The sequence below is a fragment of the Pan paniscus genome, chromosome 18, assembly GCF_029289425.2.
Source record: "Pan paniscus chromosome 18, NHGRI_mPanPan1-v2.0_pri, whole genome shotgun sequence".
Taxonomy (NCBI): Eukaryota; Metazoa; Chordata; class Mammalia; order Primates; family Hominidae; genus Pan; species Pan paniscus.
The window spans coordinates 79,922,468-79,937,544 of NC_073267.2; the positions used below are offsets into that span (position 1 = coordinate 79,922,468).

At 42.6% G+C, this 15,077-nt stretch overlaps 1 long non-coding RNA gene across 3 annotated transcripts in view; it reads left to right on the plus strand.

Moving 5' to 3' along the window:
• The first annotated feature begins 12,719 nt into the window (after positions 1 to 12,719).
• LOC103783442 (uncharacterized) overlaps positions 12,720 to 15,077 on the plus strand; it is a 217,095-nt gene continuing 214,737 nt past the window's right edge. The window contains exon 1 of one of the 3 annotated variants that reach the window (XR_008621477.2): positions 12,720 to 13,436. This is a non-coding gene — a long non-coding RNA (uncharacterized LOC103783442). The remainder of the gene's footprint in view (positions 13,437 to 15,077) is intronic. The other 2 variants (XR_008621478.3, XR_004666907.3) reach the window with 2 other exon arrangements.

Genomic DNA, 15,077 nt, shown 5'->3' on the forward strand with positions numbered 1-15,077 from the left:
CTAATTTTTGTATTTTTAGTAGAGACAGGGTTTCACCATGTTGAACAGGCTGGTCTCAAACTCCCAACCTTCAGTGGTCCACTTGCCTTGACCTCCTCAAGTGCAGGGATTACAGGTATGAACCACTGCGCCTGGCCAAGTATAGACATTTTTGATTGTACTTGATGACTGTCAAAATCTTGAGGGCTTTTACTCTCAGAATGTTAACTGTGATTCTGTCACCTAGAGTAGAAAATAAAGTGGAGAAGTATAAAATACAGATTGGGACTAATTAAATTGTCTAAATGGAAAATATATGTAAGAGCTACCTTTATGCAAACATTAAGTGGATGTGTTTTTTTACTCCGGTAAACCAAGATACCCTGGGGCCTACCCCTCACTGAAGCACAGGTTTCAGTGTCAGGGGAAAGGTGAAACAGCCGAACAACCAAGTCACTGCTAAGTTTTGGCTACCACATTAAGCTTTTGGAAGTCACAGTGAGATAGTAGTTTTGAGAGCCAGACTTTGTAGAGAGAGAAAAAGGACTTCTGCTTCTCAAGCCTCCTTTTATATGATCCAGACACAAGAAGCCAGGGCTGAGATGGGGCCAAGTCTCCAAACATGGGGAATCCCCAGGACTCCAACAGTCCCAGGAGAACAGACCACAAGTTCCACCAGGTGAGGACTTCAGCAGGTGGCCAGGAGAGAAAGAGCCATCTCTCAAGAGGCAACAGGGGCACTGAGGGCCTGGAGGACAGCTCAGGGTCTAGCCTTTGAACATAAATGTTGCAAAAACAGTACAAAGAACTCCCCTATACCCTTTGCTTAGATATACCAACACGTTAGCATTGTCTATCTTTATATGTGCACGTATTACTAATTTTTGAACCATTTGAGAGTAGCTTGCATACATAATGCCTCTTTTTCCCTTTAGTCTTTCTGTGTATATATTTTTAAGAACAAGGTCATTCTCTTCCATAATCACATCAAGTTCATGAAGCTTAACACTGATACATTGCTTCTGTGTCATCTGCAGTGCATATTCAAATGTCATCAGTTCTCCCAATGTTGTTCTTTTTAGCATTTTCTCCCCAGTCCAGGATTACATTTTGAATTAATTTCCCTGCGAGACTGAGTCATTGTTGACAAATTGTAGCCCATTTTCTCACTCCACAATACCCAGCCTCCATCTGCCAGAATAGGCACTTCAGAGCAGGTTTCGTTTTTTCTTATTTTTGCCTATTTATGTATAGTGCATGTTGAGTGTATATCCATTACTATTTCCAAACACTGAGCCCCGTATGTAGAGTTGAGAGATTTCATCTTTATCCTGTATCATTAATTAGACTTCAAGCCAAGTAGCCGAGAGATTTTTCTTACTTCTGCAGCCTTGGAGGGTGCCCTAATGAAGTCAGAAGAGAGGTAAGGTCATATATATATTTTTTTGTTATTTAGTTTTTATTTCATAATCATTTACTTAAGTTTTATTTCAAAACTTAACTCTGCAATCCAGCCAGGCATGGAAGGGAAGAAGGAAAACATGGAACCCAAAGGGAACTGCAGCGAGAGAACAAAGATGATAGGATACTGCAAGCAAATGGGGTGGAGGGTACTCTCCTGAGCTGCAGAAGGGGTGGTCTGCTGGTTAAGATAAAACACAAGTCAAACGTATTCCAGTTGTCCACAGTCAGCAGTGGTGATCTTCTTGCTGGTCTTGCCATTCCTGGACCCAAAGTGCTCCATGGCCTCCACAATATTCATGCCTTCTTTCACCTTGCCGGAGACCACATGCTTTTGTCCAACCACTGTCTTGGCAGTGCAGATGAAAAACCGGGAACCGTTTGTGTTGGGTCTAGCATTTGCCATGGACAAGATGCCAGGACATGTATGCTTTAGGATGAAGTTCTCATCATCAAGTTTCTCCTCGTAGATGGACTTGCCACCAGTGCCATTATGGCATGTGAAACCACCACCCTGACACATAAACCCTGGAATAATTCTGTGAAAACAGGAACCCTTATAACCAAATCCTTTCTCTCCAGTGCTCAGAGCATGAAAGTTTTCTGCTGTCTTTGGAAGCTTGTCTGCAAACAGCTAGAAGGAAATGTGGCTTAAGGGCTTGCTGTCAATGGCCATCTCGAAGAACCTGGTGGGGTTGACCATGGCTGATAGTATGGGGCTCCTGGTGGCAGTGGCATCTGCCTATTTTATTTTATTTTTATTTTATTTTTGAGATGGAGTCTCGCTCTGTTGCCCAGGCTGGAGTGCAGTGGCATGATCTCGGCTCACTGCAACTTCTGCCTCCTGGGTTCAAGCGATTTTCATGTCTCAGCCTCCCGAGTAGCCGGGATTACATGTGCCCACCACTAGGACTGGTTAATATTTTGTATCTTTAGTAGAGACAGGGTTTCACCATGTTGGCCAGGCTGGTCTCGAACTCCTGACCTCAAGTGATCTGCTCACCTCACCTTTCCAAAATGCTGGGATTAAGGCATGAGCCACCGCGCCTGGCCAAAGGTCATATATTTTAAAATAATAATATTTTATTTTATTACGAGCACAAAGCACTAAATATGCATACGCTTATTTAATCTTCAAAACAAATCCATGAAGTAGGTTAAAATCCTCCATGGCTCATACGACCAGTGTTGTCTAGTGTTTGTCAGTTCCCTCCACCTGCTCATTACTTTTTTGCTCACCCAAAGCTTTACGTTTTTTTGAAGGGCTGTGTTATTTTCCATCCCAGGGTCTATACCCATGGCCGTTGTCTGGAAATTCTTTGCCTCACTGTTTTTCAAAGAAGCTTAGCTATGGAGGGAAGGTAAGAGTTAAACTGTCAAGGGAGGCCAGGCGTGGTGGTGCATGCCTGTAATCCGCTGCTACTTGGGAGGTTGAGGTAGGAGAGTCACTTGAACCCAGGAGTTCATGACCAGCCTGGGCAACATAGCAAGGCCCCCTTCTCAAAAAAATAAACATGTCAAGGGATGGTTTTGTGGTAGTTCTTATGATTGTTAATGCTTTGTATTGTAATGACAGCCACATATCTATTGTATAAGCTGCAGAGGAAGAGTTAAGAGACAGGAGGAAGATACAGAGGAAAAAGGAAATGGGTGGAGGGAGGTTCCTGAAGAGGAGGGTGGAGATGAGATACAGAAGAGATGAGCTTTTTACAGCTGGGAAAACTCATTGGCAAGCATGCCAGAAGTTGAGGGAGTTTGGCTCTGCTAGTCTTTACTTTTTACTGTTAAAAGGCTCAGTCATTTCCTTGAATGTTTACACAGAGGAGGTTAAAGATGGAGGAGAGGATGGAGGATGAGGGTTGATAGACAATATGACCAAATTATGTTTGAGAAATGGGGACAAAAGGATACCTGCACCCTTGCTGTTATGTTGGAGCCCTGGAAAGCAAGATGATTTTAGAAGTGTCTTGCCTGCAGCACAGGGTGGGATCAAAAGAAATGTCGGTGGGTGTCTGAGAGAGCCCCATGGAATCCTGGCCTACTGGGGGACCAGTAACATTTTCCCATGTGGCTAGAGTGGCACAGGTGTACTACATGGGGCTTATGGGGATGAGGAGGAAGCAGCAGTGACCTGTAAGAGCTGACCGGATGGAAATGAGAACATTTTAGAGGACGCCAGCCTGTGGGATAAAACTGATGACCCCATTGTTCTCCTCTGTGCCTCAGTCTTGTCTAAGACCTCCTAATGAGAGATGATGACAATCTGGGGAACACTGAAGGACTTTCCTTAAAACTATGTGCCCTAAAAAATTTAATTGGCTTACCAATAACATAGAAAATATCTTACAAGGCAAACTCGAGTTCAGCTAATTTTTAAATGGGAAACACTTCTAAATGTTATTGTTACAAGGACTGAATTCGTTGAGGAATTTCCACTGAGAATTGGAACTGAAAGAGATGTGCCGTGATAGAAATGGAAATCTTTCTCTTACGAGCCTTTGGAATATAGACCTTTTTACTTCCCAGTAATTTTCTGCCTGAAGCGCTGACATGTCTAATTAATAATAATATTCTATTAAACAGTATGATTAATCTGAGAGATCGTTATGCACAAGTAGATTAAAAAAGCAACCTAAATCCCCTTGGTCTGATTTAAGATAAAATAAACCTGAATTTCTTATCTAGGGAGATTTTTTTCTCTCCTTGTGATGTAACTCGAGGGTACGTTCTATTTCTGTGATTCTTCTGGTGTGTGTTCTTTATTATCTGATGAACTGCAAGGAGACTTTCGAATAGAGTACCTATTCAGTCGCACCTCTCCAATTCAATTATAATTTTGTGTAAGTATTTGTATGTGAATATTATTTTTGCAGAATATATCAGTTACTTAATATCTTTCTGTTGTTAGCTTCATATGGGGCAGAGCTGTTAATCTTAATATCTTACTAATAAGAACAAGGAATCATTTGGGAAAAATCAGGTAGCGAAGGACCCCATGGGATATTTCAGCAAATCAGGCTTAAAACTGCCTGATTCCTGAGCTGAAAAAATGACAACAGCATTGTTTTCCAAGTTCAGCGACTGAAAACAACATAAATGTTTTTGCTTTCTCAAAAGTCTATTTTAAGGAAGTCTGGGTATTTTAAAAGTTGTTGTTCCTTGAATTTTTCATTTATTGATGGCAAGATTTTTGATAAACTTTCCCTTACAGCCAGCCACTGGAGTAGCGTGATTAAAATCTAGCTTTGGGGGTTTTGTGGCTTCAGGTTTTACCTGCTGTGGGACCTTGGTTAAGTTGGTTAATGCTTCAAGGCTCAGTGTCTTCATCTCTATAATGGGGAGATCACCTATTTCCTAGGTAGAACCTGCCTGATGTGTCTGCCTCTCAGACAGATGTTCTGAGATGTTGGCCAGGTGCGGTGGCTCACCCCTGTAATGCCAGTACTTTGGGAGGCCGAGGAGGGTGGATCACTTGAGGTCAGGAGTTCGAGACTAGCCTGGCCAACGTGGTGAAACCCTGTTCCTACTAAAAATACAAAAAAATTAGCCGAGTGTGGTGGCAGGTGCCTGTAATCCCAGCAATTTGGGAGGCTGAGGCAGGGGAATCGTTTGAACCCAGGAGGCGGAGGTTGCAGTGAGCCAAGATCACGGCACTACACTCCAGCCTGGGTAACAAAGCAAGACTCTCTCTCAAAAAAAAAAAAAAAAAAAAGTTCTGAGAATCCCCTTGGCCCTGTCTCTCTAGGAATTCAGCAGTGGGACAAACTCAGTTTCTGTATGTGCTAAGTAGTGGGAAATTTGAGGTGGCAAAACCAGTTGTGAGAATTAAGAGTATTTGATGAAGGTAAAGCCTTTAGCTCTGCTTGGGACCTCATTGTTATTTGATAAAAGCCAGCATCCATTATTACTTATTAGAAAATTCATCACACCTTCAGATCATATCTACGTTATTTTTAGAGATAAATTTGTCTTCTATTCGATTGTCTTTCATCTGGAATTTTAACATTTCAAAGATATATCCATCAGCTAAACATTGGAGCCATTTAGCACTTACCTAAATTTCATAATAGCACGTGGGCATATATAATCTTATACAATTCACAAAACACTTTCCATATATTATTTTAGTATATGGTCACTACTGATTATGACCAAGTATAACATTTGATTTTGCCTAAACTGATTATCTCTGGGCATCTTAATCAATGATCAAATTTGGAAAGTTCATGAAAAGGCCACTCACAAGTACATACACACACACACTACACTCATCTACAGATGGTTTAAGATACATACACTGCTTGCTGCTTAGATATTGATATTTATAAATGGTGTTAGAGATGTAAAATTTGTACTATTGTATAATAAAACTACTGATTGGCATTTAGTTCCTATAATTCCTTTCAGTAACTATAATGGAGTAGAAAAGAGTCAACAAAAATGGCGGAAATGCCTCATAGTTAAGATAATGTAAGTGAAGTTTTATTTATTTATTTATTTATTTTTAAAGAGACCGGGTCATGCTCAGTCACCTGGGCTGCAGTTCAGTGGCATGATTGTAGCTCACTACAGCCTTGAACTCCTGGGCTCAAGTGACCCTTCCATCTCAGCCTCCTGAGTAGCTGGGACTACAGGCATGCACCACCATGCCTGGCTAATTGTTTTATTTTTGTAGAGAGAAAGTCTTGCTGTGTGTGTGTGTTTTTTTAATCTCAAAAAAAAACCCCACAAAAAACCTACTAGTTCTAATAAAGTATATTGAAATTGATGGTGATATTTTCATCATACATATCTTTCCTTAAAGTGTGCATACACTTGATAGACTGCTCTTCATATAAACATGCATGATCACATATAAACACTCTTGGTGTTAAGAGTTGTCAGCTCTGATAGAAACTCTTCCCATGACAGTGTAGGACATGGAGGCCCAGAGAAGTGAAGTGACTTCTCAAGGCCACATAGCTTATTCATGATAGAACAGGCACAACTAGAGCCTAAGGAACTGTAATGCAATTTCCACTGCCTCGCTCCTCCTCTGTGGGTGATTTCAGGAGCCCTCCAGAAAGTCAGATGCCTCCTGACTCAGCTAATTTTTTCTTCAGTTTCTGTGATCAGAGATGCATACCATTTTGGTTTCATCACTGCTTAGCATAGTGCAAGTAGCTCAGGCTTTTGAGGCAGATGAACTCGGGTATAAAATCTAGTGCCGATACTCAGGGCTGCCACATTGCACAACTCCAGGGGGCACCACTCCAAGGTGGTTTATGTAAATAGAGCCTAGATTAACAAGAGGCACTTAATAATTTGTTAGGAGTAGCATCAACTACTGCTTTTTGAATTTGGAAGCTGACATGAGTGGAATTTTTTCGTAGTGAGGACTCTGTGTTAAGAGCCTGTCTGGACAAGGAGATGTATGTATGTGTATCTATTGCTTTAGTAAATCTCATAAATGCACACAATAAAAACTATGTGAATGTGGATGCCACTACTTCAAAAGCTGTGGTCATGGGGGCAAGAGCTGGGGCAATGGGTGTTATCTTCTCTCTCTCTCTCTCTCACTCACTCACTCCCATTTCCTTTGAGACATCCTGACCCACCACTCGTCTTCCCATTCCAGATCCCGAGTGAAAGGCCTGGCCACCTCTGTTGACATGGTGAGCAGCTGATGAACCTTTGGGAAGTTGCTAAGGGGACAGTTTGCAGGTATCACCTCTGTCATTGCTCAGAGGGCAAGAATGAGGATGGGAGAGCAGCCATCTTAGCTCTGCTCTCCATTTGTCTGTGAGGTTGGTGAGAACTTTCTGAGACTCTTCTAAAATTTTTTCTATTGTCGTTTAGTTTCAGAACTGCTGGGATCTAAATTTTGGTCCCAGAGGCTGGGAACCGGTGCGAGAGATTGAATTTTCTGTAATGCTTATGGTCTATTGAGCAAATGAATAGCATCTGAAAATGGCAAGACTCTATAAAATTAAGAAAATGAATTGTTTTCAAGCAGTTTTAGAGGAACCATTTACATACGGACAAGATAATTATGATATAACAAAAGCTTGTGTTATTTAAGGTGGGGCTTTGGTAGTCTAATTTAGTGGGTGTCTGTAGTAGATCATCATCATAACAGCTCCCAGTGAATCAATGCCTCCCTGCATCCACACCCCTTTGTAACATGATATTGTTGCTCTTCCCATGAAGAAATGGTCTCTTTTGGCCGGGCACAGTAGCTCACGTCATCCCAGCACCTTGGGAGGCTGAGGCAGGCAGATGGCTTGAGGTAAGGAGTTCGAGACCAGCCTGGCCAACATGGTAAAACCCTGTCTCTACTAAAAATACAAAAACTTAGCCGGGCGTGGTGGTGTGCATCCCAGCTAATCAGGAGGCTGAGGCAGGAGAATCACTTGAACCTGGGAGGCGGAGGTTGCAGTGAGCTACGCACTCCAGCCTCGGTGACAGAACAAGACTCTGTCTCAAAAAAAAAAAAAAAGAATGATCTCTTTCTCTATCCCCTTGAATCTAGGCTGGTCTGCAACTTGGTTTGAATAATACAAAGGGATGGAAGTAATGTTCTCAACTTCCACGCCCAGGTCTTGTAGCTTCTGTTCCCATGGAAGGGACCCATCCATTATGTAAAGAGGGCCAGGCTCTTCTGGAGGGAGAAGCTGTGTGGAGCACAACCAGCCCCAAAGTGCCACACGTATGAGTTAGGCAGTCTTGAATCCACCAGTCGTAATGGAGCCACTGCTACGCTGAGTCCTACTCAAATTCTTGACCCATAAATGTGTGAGCAAATAAAATAGTGGTTGTTTTAAGCCACCAATAAGCTTTAGTGTGGTTTGCATGTGGCAATAGATAATGAATACAGTCACAATTCTAGCTGCTAATCAGAGTCACCTTAGGAACTTTTATAAAAAACAGATTACTTGGCCAGGTGCAGTGGCTCACGCCTGTAATCCCAGCACTTTGAGAGGCTGAGGTGTGCAGATCACTTGAGTCCAGAAGTTCGAGACCAGCCTGGCCAACATGGCGAAACCCTGTCTCTACTAAAAATACAAAAATTACCTGGGCATGGTGGTGGACTCCTGTATTCCCAGCTTCTTGGGAGGCTGAGGTGGGAGAATCACTTGAACCTGGGAGGTGGAGGTTGCAGTGAGCTGGATAGTACCACTGCACTCCAGCCTAGGTAACAGGGTGAGACTCTGTCTCAAAAAAAAAAAAAAAAAAAAAAGCAGATTACTGGGTTTTGTCTCCAGAGTTTATGATTTGGGACATCTAGTGGGGAGAGGGCTGTCTCAGGCTTCTATAATCCACATCTTCCCCCACCCCCATGCAATTTTTATTTGAAACAAGTTTAAATCTGTAGAGAGGTTGAAAGAATAGCACAAACATCTAAAGAAACTTCTCCTGGATTCACCTATGGTTAACATTTTGCCACATTTGTATCAATCAATCAATGTGTTTGTCTTTTTGTAAAATCATTTGACAGGAAGTTGCAGATGGCAAGTCACTTCATCCCTTATCAGGGGTATAAGGGATTCTTACATCCCCGTGTAAGAAAAGAACATTTTCTTACATGACCACATTATCATTCTCACAACCAAGAAAATCCACATGGATTCAATCATATCATTTAATTTATAGTCTATATTCAAATTTCCTAAACTTGGAAATGTCCTTTATAGATTTGTTTAGTTTTAATTTTATTATTTATTTTTATTTTGAGACAGGGTCTCACTCTGTCACCCAGGCTGGAGTGCAGTGGCGCGATCACGGCTCACTGCAGCCTTGATCTCCCAGGCTCAAGCGCTCCTCCCATCTCAGCCTCCCAAGTAGCTGGGTGATAGGTGGCTATTTATTTATTTATTTTTTATTTTTTTAGAGACGGGGTTTGTCTATGTTGCTAGGGGTGGTCTCAAACTCCTGGGCTCATGTGATCCTCCTACCTCAACCTCTCAAAGTGCTGAGATTATAGGCGTGAGCCATGGTGCCTGGCCTCACCAGCAAATTTAAATCGTAAAAGTTGCTGATGCCAGCTGTTTCTACTTCCTTACTTCTCATTCTCTTAACACGGTTGTCCATCTTCTGTCCTCTCCACTCCACTGAAATTCTAATGTCACCAACAACCTCAGTGATTTCCACCCCAGTGGTTATTTCTATGTCCTCACGTTCCTCGACTTTTCAAGTGCTTTCCCTGTAGCTGACCACTTCCCCCTTCTTGAAACACTATTTGTCCCTTTGGCTTTTGTGACATCACACTGTCTCCTGGTTTCCCTCCTACCTCGGTGGCTGTGGCTTCTTGGGCTCTTTTGTGGATCTTAGTCTTTTCTGCCTGACCTCTGCGTGTGGGGGAGCCTCTGGGGTCTCTTAACCTATTCACTTTTCCCCAGCTGATCTCATTCAGTCCCATGACTTTTCATCTATATACCGACAGACTCCTAAAGGATTATCTAGCCCTGCCTTCTCCTCTGAGTTTCAGTCTCATATAACCGACTGCCCACACGGTACCTCCGCTTTGATGTATAGGAGGCGTCTCAAACCTAACATGTCCTAAACCATTTTTGATCTCCCTCCCCTACCTGGCTTCTGCCCTGGAGTCTTCCCCATGTTCATTGCTTTATCTACTCAGTCCGTGAAGCCAAAGCTTAGGGATCCATTTCATCTGTTTTCCTCACTCTGCACTATCAATCCTTTAATAGGACCTGTCAGTCTGAAAGGGACTCTGAAAGTGTCTGAATTTTCTCACCTGCACTGCCGCCTTTCTTGGTTGATGGTCCAAGCCACTGTTATCTCCAGCCCAGGTCACTGTAAGCCTCTAAACTGGCCTGATTCCTTTTTACTTGCTTATCTATTTCTCTAATGATCTCTTGGTACTCCGCTGCATAAAACCTGCACAATTTCTAACCTGGGCAACATAGCAAGACTCTATCTCCAGAATAAATAAAAATATTAGCTGGACATGGTGGTACATACTTGTAGTCCCAGCTACTCAGAAGGCTGAGGTGGGAGAATTGCTTGAGCCCAAGAGGTCAAGGCTGCAGTGAGCCATGAGTGTGCCACCACACTCCAGCCTGGGTGACAGAGCAAGACCCTGTCTCGAAATTAAAATAAACATTAAACTCCATCATATTTAAAATCCAAGCTCCTTCCCTGGGCTGTAAAAACCTATGTGATCTGACGAGGTCAGGAGATCGAGACCAGCCCTGCTTGCCTGCCTCTGCAACTTCCCCTCACTCACTGTGCCATAGCCAAATCGGCCTTCTCTCAGTTCCTTGAACCTGCCAACCTTGTCCCTTCCTCAGAGGCTTTGCACGTGTTCTTCCTTCTCCCAGAGTGCCCTTCCCCTGGGTCTTTGCATGGCTTTCTCCTCTCCAGCCTTCAGATTTTGACTCGAGGGTCACTTCTTTAGAGAAATCTCTCTTGACCACCCAAATAGAAAGTAGCCGCCCTCCCCGAGTTACTCTTTCTCACATCTTGCTGTTTTATTTTCTTCAGAGCACTAATCTATTTTAATATTGCTTCCTCGTTTACTAGTTTTCCATTTGTCCTTTCTACATTTAGGGAGTTGGGTTCTTTTGCGATTTGTTTACTGTTGTGTCTCCAGTATTTGTAGAAGTGTGCCTGGCACGTATTAGGTAGTAAATGACTGGAAACAGTGAATGGGCCAGTGGACAATCCCAGTATTAGAAACCCGGGATTCACCCTGCTCTCCTGTGCTCCTGCTTTCTGTTCAGTAGCCAGGTGCTATTCATTTTGTATTCTTGATTTTTCTGAGCTCTATTCCACTTCCCAGCTACTACCACTGCCTTGGTTTATTCCATCAGCACCTAGATAGTTTCCCAGTCACTGGTCAAGGACTGATCCCTGCATGTGTTTTTTTTCCCCTCTTCCTCCGGGAAGAACAAATCAAACACTCTCTGTGCCACCATGATGTTCCCAGATCTACTTCCATAGGACCCCTGAAGCTTTATTGCACAAACCCTTTGCTGTGTTCGCCTCCTCCTATTATAATCCCCCTGGAGTCAGGGATCCCATCTTCCTGTTTTTTTTCTTTTATTCTTTTTTTTTTTTTTTTTTTTTGAGACAGAGTCTTGCTCTGTTGCCCAGACTGGAGGGCAGTGGCACAATCTCAGCTCACTACAGCCTTGACCTCCCAGGGTCAAGTGATCCTCCCACCTCAGCCTCCCAAGTAGCTGGGATTATAGGCAGGTGCTACCACGCCTGGCTAAGTTTTGTATTTTTGATAGAGATGGAGTTTCGCTATGTTGGCCAGGCTGGTCTCGAACTCTGAACTCAAGTGATCTGCCTGCCTCGGCCTCCCAAAGTTCTGGGATTACAGGCATGAGCCACCACACCTGGCCTGTTTTTTCATCCCAAATAATTAACAGTGTGCCTGGCATGTAGTAGATATCTGATAAATGTTTGAAAGAAGAGGATGAATGAACACGAATGAGTTTGACTAAATGGGTCTACATAAAAACAGCTACAATAAAGCACAAACCTAAACTTTAGATTTAAAATTAGTGATGTCCAATTTGTGAATTTAAAAACAACTTTAAAATAAGGCTTACCTATGACAGTTAAAGCTCAAAGACTAGTGACTGACAAACTTGCTTTTGAGGTCATCGTGTTCTTCATTCCAACGTCTGCAGTTCTTGCTATTCATTTTTTTTGAGATAATTTTATACATAAAAATAAAAGCCTAGCCATTCCCATATTCTTCTCATAGAGATACAAAAATAAAGACGACTTAGTGCAAAGAACCCCATGCTATATACAAGTTTTAGAGAATCTTTTTTTATTCCCTTTGTATCTTTTGTTGTCTTTTAAATATGTTTCACATATCTAAAGCAATTTAGGAAAACTATGAACAAAACTGTTCACACATCCTAGGACCCTAATCTAACCTCAGAAGATTCAAGTTTCATTCTTATTTTTGCTACAATACTCACTCCATGTGCATCTTTTGTATTTCTAAATATTGAAATCAGAATACATGTCCATATCTGTTAGTGAAACAGAGGAAGCTGTAACTGTATAGTATTTCCAGACAATGAATATACAGTAAATTTTGCATGTAATTTTTATCTCCTTCCATCAAGTGTAACAATATGTTGAATTTGCCATGGGCCTTTAAACCTTCAATGTTGTGAAGAGCTCTGCATGAAATTTTAAAGAGACTGGACCTTTCATCTGCACAACAGCAGGGCACCTCGCTATAGGGACAAGAAAGGAAGAGAGAGAGAGAACATTTCTGAAGTAATAGTGAAAAATAACAGCAGAAGCAATTATTTCATCAAAGGTTGATTTTCCCCCCGTATTCTTTATATATATATTTTTTCAAATTTCTTAGCTGGAGATTGTCTACCTTGTTACATCCTCTCCTGGCATATGTTAAATTTGCAGGTTTCACATGGTCAAAACGGGGGAGAAAATTCATAAATGAAAAGATGTTTATTTTAAGAGGTGATGTTATTGATGATTGCATTTAAATGTATTTGCAAGGGATCTGCAAGTGGGGAAAGTTGCAAATAACTAAATTTGGCACTCCCCAGCGTCCTGAGTCTGTTTGCTTGGGGATATGAATGATGCGGATATGTTTTCTTCCTCACTTTGTTTTCTCCCTTTTCTCCCGCAAACATTAGCACAAACTCTGACTGCTGTGGCAGGGCAAGAGAGTTTTCTCTCTGCATCTCTGTGGCTAATACTAATATGCTTTTTTTGTTGTTGTTTGTTTAATCTTGGGAGTTTGCCGGGCCCTCCTGGCTGTGGAGTCAGTTTGTACCACTTCTGTGAGATAGACGTTATCCTACTGGCAAAGAGGATAACCAAATACAGAGCCCCATCTTCTTTTCCTGTGTTTTTTTTTTTTTTTTTTTCTTTTAGATGGAGTCTTGCTCCGTTGCCCACACTGGAGTGCAGTGGCGTGATCTCGGCTCACTGCAACCTTCGCCTCCCAGGTTCAAGCGATTCTCCTGCCTCAGCCTACTGAATACCTGGGACTACAGGTGTGTGCCACCATGCCCAGCCAATTTTTGTATTTTTAGTAGAGAGAGGGTTTCACCATGTTGGCGAGCTGGTCTTGAACTCCTGACCTCAAATGATCCACCCGCCTCAGTCTCCTGAAGTGCTGGGATTACAGGCGTGAGCCACTGCGCCTGGCCTTTTTCTGTAATTTTGATAAATCATCAAAATGAAATGCCTGGGCCTGCTCTGCTGTTTGCTTTCATTTTGGATGACTCACTTTAACCTCCCTCTTCCTCCATTTTCTTTCTCCTTTGTCTGATGTTGAGAGGATTGATAAAACACTATTTATTTGGGCTTTGAGGACTTTGGAGAAAACGCCCTCCCTCATGTTAGTTTCCTATTGGCGCTGCAATAGATTCCTACAGATTTAGTGGCCTAAAAGAACACAAATGTTTTCTCTTACAGTTCTGGAGGCCAGAAGTCGTATGGGGCTCAAGGTGTTGGCAGGGCTGTGTTCCTTCTGGGGGAGTCCCCGGGAGAATCTGTTTCCTTGTCTTTTCTAGCTTGTAGCGGCTGTGTTCCTTGGCTCATGGCCTCTTCCCCATCTTCAAAGTGCATTGCTCCAGCCCCTGCTTCTATATCCCATTCCCTTCTTCTTGAGATCTTTAATCATATATGCAAAGTCCCTTTTACCATGTAAGGGAGCGTATTCACAGGTTTTAGGGATTAAGATTGTGGACATCTTTGGGGGCACGTTATTTGGCCTACCATCGTGCCCTTCAACTTTATACTAAATAAAATTTTTGTAATCTTCATTCTATTTCTTTCCATTTGTGGATGTGCAGATCATTCCATTCTCAAATGGCAGTGACAGTGAACTTCTTGTTCTTTGTTTTTTGAGATAGTGTCTCGCTCTGTGGTCCAGGCTGTATTGCAGTGGTGTGCTCACAGCTCACTGCAGCCTCAATCCCTCAGGCTGAAGCCATCCTCCCATCTCAGCCTCCCTAGTAGCTGGGACTACAGGCATATGCCATCACACCCAGCTAATTAAAAACATTTTTTTTTTGTAGGGATGGGATCTCACTATGTTGTCCAGGCTGGTCTTGAACTCCTGGGCTAAAGCAATCCTCCTGCCTTGGCATCCTGAGTAGCTGGGACTACTGGCATACACCACTACACCTGCATAATTTTTTGTACAGAGAGGATGTTACTACATTGTCTAGGCTGGTCTCGAACTCCTGGGCTCAAACAGTCCCTCTGCCTTGGCCTCCCAAAGTGCTGAGATGGGAGTTGTGAGCCATCACGCCAGGCTATGACAGGAGAACTTCTTAAATGCACACGAGAGAGTTTTGTTTGCATCCTCTCCAAAGATTCACCTAAGAGTCAAAACTGTCAACAGCTTCAGGGGAGCAAACTTCTTGCAACGCTGGCTCCCTAAGCAACTGAGGCTGTTTCTCTGTGTCTTTCAGAGGCTTGTGGAGTTTTGAGGAAGTAGATTTTTAGAATTCATCACTTCAGGCTCAGCCAGAGGCTTGGAGATGCACGTATGTTATAATCTCAGCTATTCTAAACTTCCTCACTGGGTGCAGATCTTTACTCTCTTCATCTTGCATTTATTAAAGATCTCTCCTCATTTTTTGGGTGATCCCCTCTCTCACCAACTGACTGTGGTTTTAGGAAGA